Source organism: Cupressus sempervirens, chromosome 4, assembly GCF_028749045.1.
Source record: "Cupressus sempervirens isolate cs-2001-9-10 chromosome 4, ASM2874904v1, whole genome shotgun sequence".
In the NCBI taxonomy this organism is placed as follows: Eukaryota; Viridiplantae; Streptophyta; class Pinopsida; order Cupressales; family Cupressaceae; genus Cupressus; species Cupressus sempervirens.
Genome location: NC_143121.1, coordinates 523468765 through 523481739, shown reverse-complemented (window position 1 = coordinate 523481739; position 12975 = coordinate 523468765). Strand labels below are relative to the sequence as shown.

The window sequence follows — 12975 nt, the reverse complement described above, 5'->3', positions numbered from 1 at the left end:
TTAGTAGTATCATTGCTCACAACAAGATGCTCTGAAACATACAAGTCACTATAGAACAAGATTTAGTGTGCAAAGAACATTAACAATAAGAGAAACATTCACAAACTAAAACTAAATTCACATATAAGTTTAGACAAAGAGAACAAACTAAAGAATGCAAACCTAAGAGAGGAAACACCCCATGCTTCCTTGATTTGGTAGATGTGTCCTTTGATGTGGATGTATGCTCAATATGCTTGCTCAATTGCTCCAATGGTGGAGATGGGTAATGGTAAATTGGTAGCCTTGTGAGCTCTCAATTTGGCATTACAAGGGTATGGGTATGAATTTGGCTCTCAAAATAGCATTATGACTTTACTAAAAGGATTTTGATGATATGGCTTGGGAGGGGATTCAATTTATAGGCCAAGGGGTAGAGGGATGGATGGATTAGATGCAAGGAGAGATGAAAGCTTAAGGAGGGCTAGGATGCACTCAAAGGAGAGCACATGGATTGTGCTTGTTTAGCACCAATAGGAAGGTGACACTTGTCACAAGGAGGATGGGTGTGAGAGGATAGGATAAGGGGTTGGTTAAAGGCTTGATGAGGGAGGTTGAGTATGTAAGAGGGATGTAAGAGTCATGAGTGGGAGACATGTAAGAGTCATGAGTGGTCTTGTAAGAGCATTTAAGGGTTTGTGGGCTTCATCAAGTTTGTGGTTGGGATATTTTGAGGGGAGACTTTGGTTTGGTTTAGGAAAGTCTTAAACTTTTTTAGGGAATGTGACAACATTAGTGGGTGGATTAGGCTTGGGTTTAGGATTAGATTAGGGATGTTAGAGATGTGCAAGTGGATGGCATTAATGAGGTTGGGTGAGTTAGTGGCTAAGCTTGGGTAGTATGGGTGGATGGGGTGGATTAGGCTAAATTAGATTACCAAAGTAGTGTAATCAAATTTAGGTGTCTATAGTCACCACTAATAGCAATCGGATCATCCATGATTAAGTGCTCCATAATCTCCATGTCAGACTCAACCAACTGATCATGAAAACCAATCTCTATCCCAACATCAACAAGGTTAGGAATATCCTTAGCAACAACTTCCAATTGCTCTAAAAGTTTTGTATTAGACTCCATAGACTAATCAACAAAACCAACATCTTCCACCTTGACCTTGTGATGCCATATTCCCTCTCAAACAAGTCTTCTAACTAGCTAGACAACTCTCTTCTAGATCGATATACTCCAACTCCACAAACATCTATGAAATGCCTTCCTCATTGTATTCTTATCTCGATTAAGTGATCTAGTTTCACATCAAGAAACCTCCTCCTTAGCTTGATTGGCCAAAATAGCTTCAAACCGAGTAGACATCTTAGAAAAATTCCATTCCACCACATCACAGAGAGTTGCAATCATCTCAAGGTCGAATCCTCTTGGAGCCATCTCCTAAGATCTTCATAAACCTTCTACAACAAATCCTTCCTACACTCCTTGTGAGAAAACTAAACTATTTGCAATTTAGATTGTAACCTCCCACCTTGCATGAACAATCAAGAACCATGTCACAAATCTAGGACCATAGATCCACAATCTACAAACTCTCTATGATCATGCATCAATAAGAACAGTCTTCCATCTTTGCATCCATCAATCCTTTTATAAGCCCTCTACAATTGCAAGTCAAAACCACATTCTACCACCTTATAGCCAAGAGATCTAGGACTCCATGAAGAACAATACACAACCAGATCAAGATCAACTCAGATCTACTTTTCCAACCCAAGTCCTAGTGTAAATTTCCACAACTTTGATGATCTGTCTACATGCTCAGGAACAACCTTCACTCTGATACCACTTAACACAGCACAAGGTAGGATAATCCCTAATGGAGATGTCCTAGCCCCTAGCTATACAACCACATAGTGGAAATACAACAAAAAGAAATAATAATGCAAGATCTTATACCAAATTATAATTCTTGATTCATAGATATATAACTAATTACATGCAATATGCCTAGTTGTAAGCTTTCTGGGTTAGAGCCAAATAAAAATAGCAATTACAATAATTAATTCTACAAGATCATACTAGATCCAACTTACAAACCAATCTCAGCTAGCCCAGATCTATAACATAATAGCAATCTGGAAAAAAACCACCACGAAAATCTAAACTTGTGCTCGCAAACCTACCAAGAAATCTCCTTGTTTTCTTGTCATAGCCCTAGCTCTTCTCTAACTTATCCAAGATCCAAGTGTAAATTGCCTTACATTTGATGCTTTGTCCACACATTCACAACTTCATCACAACTCTCCCACTCTGCAGATCTTGCACAGGATGATTGCCTCCATGATGGCCAAATTTCATCTTGAAAGTTTTACCCCCTAATTCTTGGCTAAAAAGCTGATGTCCCATGCAAATTCCAAATACTAGAATTTTACTAAGCACATTTTTAACATTTTCTATAGCATAAGATACTACAGAAGGGTTGGCTGGACCATTACTAAACAATACACCATCAGGGTTTAGCTTTAGGACTTCCGAAGATGGCCATTTGCAAGGCACAAAGTGATCTTGCAACTATATGAAGCCAACCATCTAAGGATATTATGTTTTATCCCAAAGTCATATACAACAACATGCAATTTGTCAAAAACCTTTCCATCTGTGTTAAAATTCCATTCTTCACCTATTGTATCTTTCCACTCATATGGTTGTGTACATGTGACAACTTGAATCAAATCCTTGCCTATAATGCCCCATTGGTGAGCCATGATCAAAAGTTCATCGTCATATTTTGAAGAATCAGTGCTCAGAACTCCTATAAGACTTCCTACCTCCCTTAATCTTCAAGTGATTGCATGAGTATCCACATCATATATGCCCATCACATTCCTCTTTATTAAATACTCTGGTAGGGACTATGTTGATCTCCAATTTGGGACATAATTGCACAAGTTACAAATCACCAATCCATCTAGAAAACATTCCTACATTAACACTTGTTACATCCCCTATCACAATTTTGATGAATTTAGTCGGGCCCCAAAGTGGGTCCGACTAAAAAAAAATTCATTTTCAAACAACTCGATTCTCATATTGATCCACTAATCATCTCAAACTAGTTGGAATTAAGTTGATCACTGAACCATTATTTACAAGTCATTTTCACCCTTTTCTGCAAACTATCAAATTGGTGCCAGGAGGTCCATTAACTGGCCTCAAAAATTGATCTAAACACCTGACCAGGCTCTAAGATCAATAATATTGATTCTCTGTTTTGCACACTTGCAGCTTCTCGAATCTCATCTCGTGAAAAATTCAAGATCAAAAGATATTAACTGTCAAAGTTACCTTCTCAGAATTACCTGCATGAAAACATGTCAGAAAACAACAAATTGCGTTTGGAATCGGCTTCGAAAACTAGGTAAACTGACACTTGGGGAAACAAAAATTGGGCATTTGTTCTCTGTCATTAGGACATTATGAATCCACGATTTGGGCTCATGACAAATAACAAGATGCAAATGGCGAGAGGTCAAAGTGAGCTACTTGGAATTTTCCAAACTAGAAACACTGACAAAAAGCAATTTTTGGGAATGGAATTGACCTAGAAAAGTGTGCAAACAGATTCATCATAAGCTGAAACTTGAAACATAACAAGTCTCCGACCACTGGAATGCAATGCAAAAGGAATTTTAGTATTTGGGTCAACTGGTCAAAACTTATAACACATCAAATAGGGCTTCCCAGAACTATGTGCAAACTGTATTAGCATGACATTAGTAAATGACCAACTTTGAGGGATTCAAAACCTAGTCAAACTGATGCAGGAGCATCCAGAGGTATAAGGGCAATCCTGTGTCACCCAAAAAAAAATTTACTTAGACTTAGTTTCTGTTCCATGTGTTTTCATTTTTGGATACCCATTTGGGTCAAATAAAGGTTCCAACTCTCACAGTTCCACTATCAGTGTGTTTGAAAATCTCAAAAAAATAGGAGCATGCAATTGGGCCATCATTTTGATAAACTAGAAGGTGTGAATTGGCTAGATGAATGTAATTGTGATTTAGAGCATTCCAAAAAAAGAATCAGTTCAAAAAGCCCCACGGTTTGAAAGTTATTGTAGTTTTTCAAGTTTTGTAGACCTCCTAAGAATGCTTCAAAGTTAGGTTAGGGGCATTAAATGACCTTGAAAAGGGCCAAAAAATGGGGGACGAGCAAAGCTCATCCATAGGGCTATAGAGCGCTTTGAGAGCTTTTCGAAAATGTAAACGGTTTATCAATCGGAGCTACGGTTCAAAAGTTATGCCTCCCGAAAGTTTGGTTACCATTTCTAGATTCTTCTAGATTTGTGCCAACTTCTACCACAGCTTCTGGAACCTTCTATTTGGTCGGTGGATGCCTACTAGCACTTTCTAGAATGTACTCCTAGTCCTTAACCCTCCGGGGTCTATTTAAGGAGATTTCTGGCATTGTAAAAGGTAGTTCGGAGTGGAGTTTGAGAGGAGGTACTGAAAGGAGAAATTATCTCCAGATTTATGCTATTGTAAGCCCTTAGGGCATGTCTTGAAGTTTATTTTCTCTGTACTGTTTGTACTTGCTTATTTTCTTAGTTAATACAATTTCCCTTTTCTGTTGTGTCCATTTTGTCTTGGGTTGTGTCCCCATCACAAACAGACTTGAAATGACTCAAAATCTGAAACATAGGCTCTCAAGTATGGACACTAAACACTCCCAAAGTGTTGAGTCATGAAAAAATTTTGGGCGCAAGATATTCAGTTGCAAACAAGGCCTCTTGTCATTGTTTGACACTTAGGTGAAAATGCAAATATGACGCTAGCTCAAAACAGGACTTCGCCAAATGACTCAGAATGTCAATTTATCATCATGGAACACTTAAACACACTAAATGGAGGGTGTTAGAAACATTAAACACCTTAGGGGCCTCAAAGGTACAACTAGGTACAATCACATTAAAAGCATTTATGGGGCTTGAATTTCTCAACATTTTCAATATGCAACTCAAAATTTCAAATAGATACTCAAAATGAGAACGCAATGTTGAGTGCCAACAGTGGGTCTGTTTGGGGATGCATGCTCCTTGTGAGCATGGCAAGATTTTAGATCTCTGGGAGAAGCAAACCACTTTCCTAGACAACAAAACTTCTTTCGAACGGCTTTATTGAAAATAGGAAAACTACCACTACTATGTACACATGATGACCCCGGGCCACCGAACTTCAACAAAAACCTTTACCTCTATCATAAACTTGATTCTCATCTAAACTTGCATGAGGTAAACTAGAAATATCACTCATATCAATTTCACCAATTAGATACACATCTTCAATCTCACCATTTAGCAAAACTAAATCTACATTCTGACTTTCACAATGCATATAAAAACTTGATTCTCTTTCTTCAACAATTTTCTCATCATGAAATTTCTAACCAGCATGCTCAAACATATCAGACTGAAACTGAAATTCTTCTTTATTAGACAAATCATGCATGCTATCATTCTCGAATATGAAGGCTTCATATTCAATATAGGGAAAAGGATCACACACACCTAGAAATTGTGTTTCCTTATGCATATCTAGATGGTATTCTAAAGAAAAATTTGACTAGTATTCACACATGTCATCCATATCATAATCTAAAACTAATCCATAATCTTCAAATGGTTCTTCACAATCAGCAAACAGATTAGTCTTCACATCAGAAAGTTCATCATAAAAAACATTACAAGGTGCATGTTGATTTTCAATAATATCTTCATCAAACACCTTGTTATCATAATCAGATGCAACATAATCATCATTTTCACTGTCATACTCGGAAGAAGAACAGTCTGACCTCTTACAGCAGTAAGACAAGGTATCATCGTTAAACCCATCCTCAATCAAATCTGAAAGTTCCATGTCTTCTTCAAACAATGGGTTAATAACTCCATGTAGTGATCCTTGTTGAACATCTTGACAAAACATAAGCTAATTGTCATCACAACCTTCATCATATAAGGCATTCGTATATACTTTAAAATCACTATCTATTTCATCTTCATGGAGACTTTTAGCATGTGAAGAAAAATTAGAACTACATGTAGACTCGCTTTCTACTTCATCAATGAAGCATGTGGAATACAAATCAAAGTTACTTTCATTGTCTTCATGTAAGTGATTCAAATGTCTTGCAAGCAAATCATCATTTATCTTACCAATAGGTGTTGATGTATTAACCTTAAAATCATTTGTATCTCAAGACATTCATCTACACAATTAGGTAATCCATCTTTATGGATAATCTCTTTGTCTTCATATTGTGTAGAGAAATCTTCTTCACAACTTTTAACATCTACTAACTTGTATAACTCTAAAATGAAACTTCACTTTCAGATTTAGAAATAGAACTCATACCTTTATTGACATAAGAATACTCACTCCTATTATTACTTTCTTCTTCCTAATTCGCATTTGATTCACATGAGGATGAACATTTACTAGCATTGTCCTCTTCGTGACTTGAGAAACCACTCTCGTCATTGTCTTCACATGATGCCTCTTCATAATACAATGGATCAGCAACTTCATTATCACTTGAAAGATGACTTTCAACTTCATCATACTCACATTGATATGACTGTCTTTCAAATTTAGATTTAATAGCATTCTCAATGTGATGCAATCTATGAAGAAGATAAATCATTTCTTGCCTATCTGACTGATCAAGTGAATCTATCTGATCATCCACTACTGAAACATTACAAACATATGTGCTCTGTTCCTCTAACTGTGACTAAGATAAATGTGAATGGCATTCTTCATCTTGTGTTATCTCTCCATGACATGTCAGATCAGCAACATTAAACTCATGATCATAGAGATAACTCTCAACCTCCTCACTTGCACAAAACTAAGCTATAGGTGTAGCAACCTCAAACTTTGAAGTGTTAGTTGCATCATCATACATATAATCATCTTGAGAAGAATTTATTGTTGTAACTAAACCTTGATTCGTAAAATCAACACAATGTTGAACCCTATCAAAGTCTGAAAATTTTCTTACTGCTATAACATCATTAACACATGTGTCTTTATTTGCAATAAACTCATTCTTCTCTACACACACATTCTGATTTGAAATTTAAATCTGATCATTCATTACAGCAGGGGTATTGATAAGCTTATTCGAAACTGAAGAATCAACACCATGTTCAAATTTTCTTTCATGACCATTATACTGGAAATCATTTATAGCAAAATGAACTCTAGTCAATCCATACTTCATATTATTCTCAATATCCCTAGTGGTCATAAAATCCTGATATAATGTCTATGGTTCTTTATCCCTTACTAGATAATTCATTTTCTTATCAAATGCATCAAAATATATAGCTAAACACATTTGATCATCGGGTCTATAACTCTCAGGGATTTCATTCAAAACTCTTGCAAATCTAATGTTAAATTGAGGGACAAGTTCATCACTCTGAATATGAATCTTCAAGAACTTCTCATAAGAATCAGATATTCTTACCCGTTCTCCAAATTGCTCCATGAAGGCAGAATGCAACTCACTCCAAGATGAAATAGATCATGCTAGTAAAAAATAAAACTAGTCTCTAGCATCTCCTTCCGAGGTTTGAACAAATAGCTTCATGTGTACATCTTCATGAGCAATCTCATAGTCACCCATCAAATCAAGGAACAACTCAACATGATGACTAGCTAAAACAAGATGGTTCCCATTAAACTTAGGCAAACTTTTTCTAACATCATTAGGAATGACATTCGGGAAACCATGAATACCATTGAAACATAATGGCATTTACCACTTGGTAGAAATAGATATAGGCATTTCATTAATCAACTACATATTAGGTGAAATGAATCTTGACATCCTCTAAAAAATCTAAACCTCATTCACCCATATCCTGATTTGTAATTTGTAGCAAATCCACACCCTTCTACCAATGAATCACTTCAAACTATACACTTCACAAACTTATCATAACAAGCTCAAACTGATCCAGTGAAATGTATAAAACTTATCAAATCATTCTCCTCCTCTTTGTGCTAAATTTCACCTGATGGAGAATACACTTTTCACAATCAATTTTCATGAAAAGAAAATACATAAAAATGAGAATACCTCAAGATCTGGATGGCTGAAAGTTCTCTATCCACCTTTTACAATATCAAACCCAAAGTTTTATCAAATCCTTACTGAACCTTTTGAATCAACACCACAAATCTTGCAACCATTTGAGATGTTTCAACCTCTTTGAATTTTCTCTTCTCCTGTAGCAACTAACCACAATTCATGCATAGAACTACACTGGTTCAGAGATTAATTTTGAGTTACCACTCACATTAAGTGAGACATGAATTGCATTAGATTTGAACATAACTACAAACTAATTTAAAACAACAGTAGGTAGAAGAAACCCTCTTTAGATTTATCTTGAAATTGAAACCTCTATACAGAGCTGAAACACGACTCTCTCAACATCATTAGATTAGGACTACACTTCTCTTTTCAAACAAGAATTTCAACAACAAATTTAGATCTTCCCCACAATGTACTAAATGCCCTCAACAGAATACACTTACAATTAAATACCACTGGTTGCAGAGATAGAGTCACCACTCACCATTATCAGAAAAGATTTTGAAACACAAATTATTACTGATCTAATTCTAAACCAAACTTTCAGCATGAAACAAACTTGTAGATCCTCAAATATTTTGAAAAGAGAACAAGATATTGATCAATCCTTTGACTCTGAAACTTTATAATAGCACTTGTAGAGACTGAACTAATTGAATATAAAATTATGGCATTCATAAAACACAATTTAAATTCAAGTCTCACAACATACTACCATAAAGGGATAAAACTTACTGGGGTGCATGAAACCTTGCATACAAAATTGAATATGCACAATGTATCAAAGATTTCCAACTCCTTATCAATGAATTCTTTCATAGATTCCCCAGTAGAGTTGCCATTTTTTTGGCTCCTGATTTAACAGTTTTGAAAATGACCAAGAAACCAGACAAATGCATTTTTGGCTAGCAAATTCCTATGATGGATGCACTCAAATGCAGTCTTGGGCCAACTATAAGGCTCTGCAAGACCTAGGCAGGTTAACCTTGAGGTTCTAAGATATGGTACTAGTGCATTTAAAATATAAATTTGAACCTATTTACTGCAGATGAAAACCCCTTAAATATCGTAATAACTCGTGAAATGACATAGATCTACAGTAGCTAAATGCAAATCTAGGAAATTCATAAGTTGAGTGAGGGTTAGACTGTTCAATTCTTCAACATGAAAGGAAAAGAACGTTTGATTAATAATGTTGAACTCAACAAAACCTCAAATATGTAGCAATAAGACTTAATGATCCTGTAACTGACCAGTGCCTAATCCATTGGGAAAATCTATGAATCAAATGCATACATATGGATATTTGATACTTATTTATATATTTAGATATCTGATCTATCCATCCACCTTATGAATAAACATCTGTGCTCAATCCAAACCTCATTCTTACATGATATCCTTCTCAATAAAGAATTTGCATAACCCCTTGAGTTACAAGCAACAATAAGACAACATACAGCCTTAAGGGATTGCAATCATGATCTAGGCTCTTTGTTCAAATATTGTAAAACATTGAAGCTCACTGAGATAGGAGACAAGATTCAAGATGAAACTCAACTTGTTGTTCTTTGTATTAATTTATTTGAAACAACACAACCATATGCATGAAATGAAAACATAAAAACACCTAACAGATCTGAACTATCTATATTATCTTTCCTAATGTTGTTCATACAAGAGAATTATGCTAAAAAATATGGTGTCTCAGTATTGGGAATGCCTCAAGACTGGAACCAAAACCCTAGTATCATAGTAGTGTGCAAATTTTCTTCAAAAAACTAGAACCTGTACAATGAGAAAGAAAGGGAATGATATAGGAAGAAATGAATTCTTAGATCTGTTCCGCAACTGACAGGTGTCCACTCAGAATTTCTTCCCAAGAAGATGAAAAAACCTCTTTCTACCCTCTCTCTTCAACTGCATATCAAATCCCATCATTTGGCCTCTACAAGGCAGAAATATCTTAGAAATTTGATCATGAAATAATGTAACTAATTTTGATGTTAAAATGAATTCATGGTAAAAAAAGAAAATCAGTTGAATATAACCTTCTGAATGCAATATATTCTTTTCCAACTTATTTTTACCACAATCAAGCTTCAAAAGGTCTTCAAATATGCTCTTTAACAAACTCTGATGCGCAATGATCAAATTTGCTTGTTCTGCCACCAATGCCCTAGATTTTACAAATTGGCTTACAGTGTGAATCGGTGAGGACCTGTGCAAAAATTGACTTCAAATTCAAAAAGTTCATCTCGTTCCAGTTCTTGCAATCTATAACATCGCTATGTTTGCCTTCCATAAACCCATTAAATCTCCATTTGAAAAATACCCCTTTGCTAGAAGACTCAAGTCTGTCTGCAACATAGGATTTTACATTTTTCAAAAATTTAAAATATTCTAAAGTTAAAACTTTAGAAAAATCCCTTTCTGAATTTAAAATGGATCTACACGTGTGGACTTTGGGAAAAGAATTTTTTTAAATGACAATTTTAAAAAAACATTTTATTTTCTCTCCCATGTCTCCATCCGAGTCAAACCTGTTGACCAGCCCCATGACATGTGTAAAGACATGATTGGCTCGAACCAGCATAGCTGGCACCACATGTCACCACATTATCTGTCATGCTCGTCACCACATCAGCATGCCACATCATGGTCACTATGTTGCTATGTTAACTAGCGAGCAACTTCGCCTCAGTGACATAGCAACATCCATAAGATTTGCCACATGGCATGACCTGGTGCATCAAGAGATCCAAACTACCATTGTGTCATTTGTCCTCCACTGGTTCACTATCAAACTGCCACATCACACAGACATGGGACCCACAACCATCTTTGCCAAATTTTTGAGGTTTTCTGGTAGGTTGCTATATCGCTACTGAAAAATCTTGCCATTTTTTGATGGTGACATAGCGCCTTGCCAAATTTTGCAACTTTTCGAGTGGGCTTGACTATGTTGATGTCATCTCATGTTGCACGTTTGGGCATTCAAAATTACTTTCCAGTCAGCTGGCCATGGGCCCCATGCACATGAGTGCTGCCTTTAAAAGGCCGCTGTCTTGAAGACATAATGCGATCTATGTGATAATATATTTAAACTCTATAAAAAGCATCAACATGGGAAATATGGGATATATGGCTTTTGCTTTGTTCTTCATTTTTGCATGCCATTGTCTCTTCACCTTTTATACATGGTGTGTGAATACTTGCGTTTCACTCCAGCCTGTCGTGGGTTTCTACAAGGCAGCTTATTTTGATCAGCGTGAGCTCTCTTTTTTAAATGCCTACCAATGGACTACGGCTTTCCTTAGCACATTACCTGCATTTTAATTGCAATCCCTTTAATCTTCCCTAATGCCATCCCCTCTCTGTAATGCCCTGAGCATTGGTTTTTCTTTAAAAGGCGTGGGAATCATTTCTTACTACTAGGCATGGACTAGTTTCTTCTTACATTGACTCTTATAGGGGTCTTCTTATCTACCGCTACCTCTTCTTATGATGGTTCCTTTATTAGAAGTGTGGGTCTTTGAATGCATGGCGGTGCTTTTTCTAAATGGTGTGGACATCTCCTTTTAGCACTTATCCAAGAAATTTCCTGCCGCTAATTCTTCTTGTTCACCACTGAACTCTCCCCATTCACGCGTGAACTACCCCTAGAGAAGTCATGGGCCTTCATTATGTTGCGCTTCCTCTGCTATAGGCTACGTGTTTCCTTTGATTGTCTGCCATCTCTTTATTTTACTTCATTACGCAAGTCTGCAAGGTCACCTTTGCGTGGAGGTTCCCATTCAACCAGCGGCTCCCTCTATGTTTTCAAAGGCATCTCCATCATTTAAAAAGACTGTCGCTTCTACATCTTTTGGAAATGTAGCAAGATCAACTATATAGTTGTGATTTTGAGCACTAATAACAACTCTCCCACTCCACAGATCTTGCACAGGATGATTGCCTCCATTATGGCCAAATTTCATCTTGAAAGTTTTACCCCTAATACTTGGCTAAAAAGCTAATGTCCCATGCAAATTCCAAATATTGGAATTTCGCTAAGCACATTATTAACATGTTCTACAGCATAAGGTACTACAAAAGGGTCGCCTGGACCATTGCTAAACAATATACTATCAAGGTTCAGCTTCAGGACTTCTGAAGATGGCCATTTGCAAGGCACATCAGTGATCTTGCAACCATATGAAGCTAACTGTCTAAGGATATTATGTTTTATCCCAAAGTAATATGCAACAACATGCAATTTTTCAGAAACCTTTCCATCTATGTTAAAATTTCATTCTTCACCTATTGTATCTTTCCACTCATATGGTTGTGTACATGTGACAACTTGAATCAAATCCTTGCTTATAATGTCCCATTGGTGAGCCATGATCAAAATTTCATCATCAGAATTTGAAGAATCGGTGCAGAGAACTCCTATAAGACTTCCTACCTCCCTTAATCTTTGAGTGATTGCATGAGTATCCACATCATATATGCCCATAACATTCCTCTTTGTTAAATACTCTGGTAGGGACTATGTTGATCTCCAGTTTGGGACACAATTGCTCAAGTTACAAATCACCAATCCATCTAGAAAACATTCCTGCATTGACACTTGTTACATCCCCTATCACAATTATGATGAATTTAGCCAGGCCCCAAAGTGGGTCTGACTAAAAAAAAAATCTATTTTCGAACGACTAGATTCTCAGATTGATCCACTGATCATCTCAAACTGGTTGGAATTAAGTTTGATCACTGAACCATTATTTACGAGTCATTTTCATCCTTTTCTACAAACTATCAAATTGGTGCCAG

The 12975-nt window shown here is 36.3% G+C and overlaps 2 pseudogenes; both read right to left on the bottom strand.

Moving 5' to 3' along the window:
- Positions 1-2274: 2274 nt before the first annotated feature.
- LOC149562236 (carbamoyl phosphate synthase small chain, chloroplastic-like) lies at positions 2275-10817 on the bottom strand (annotated as a pseudogene).
- A 1137-nt stretch (positions 10818-11954) lies between these two features.
- On the bottom strand, positions 11955-12766 carry LOC149562235 (carbamoyl phosphate synthase small chain, chloroplastic pseudogene; annotated as a pseudogene).
- Positions 12767-12975: the final 209 nt, after the last annotated feature.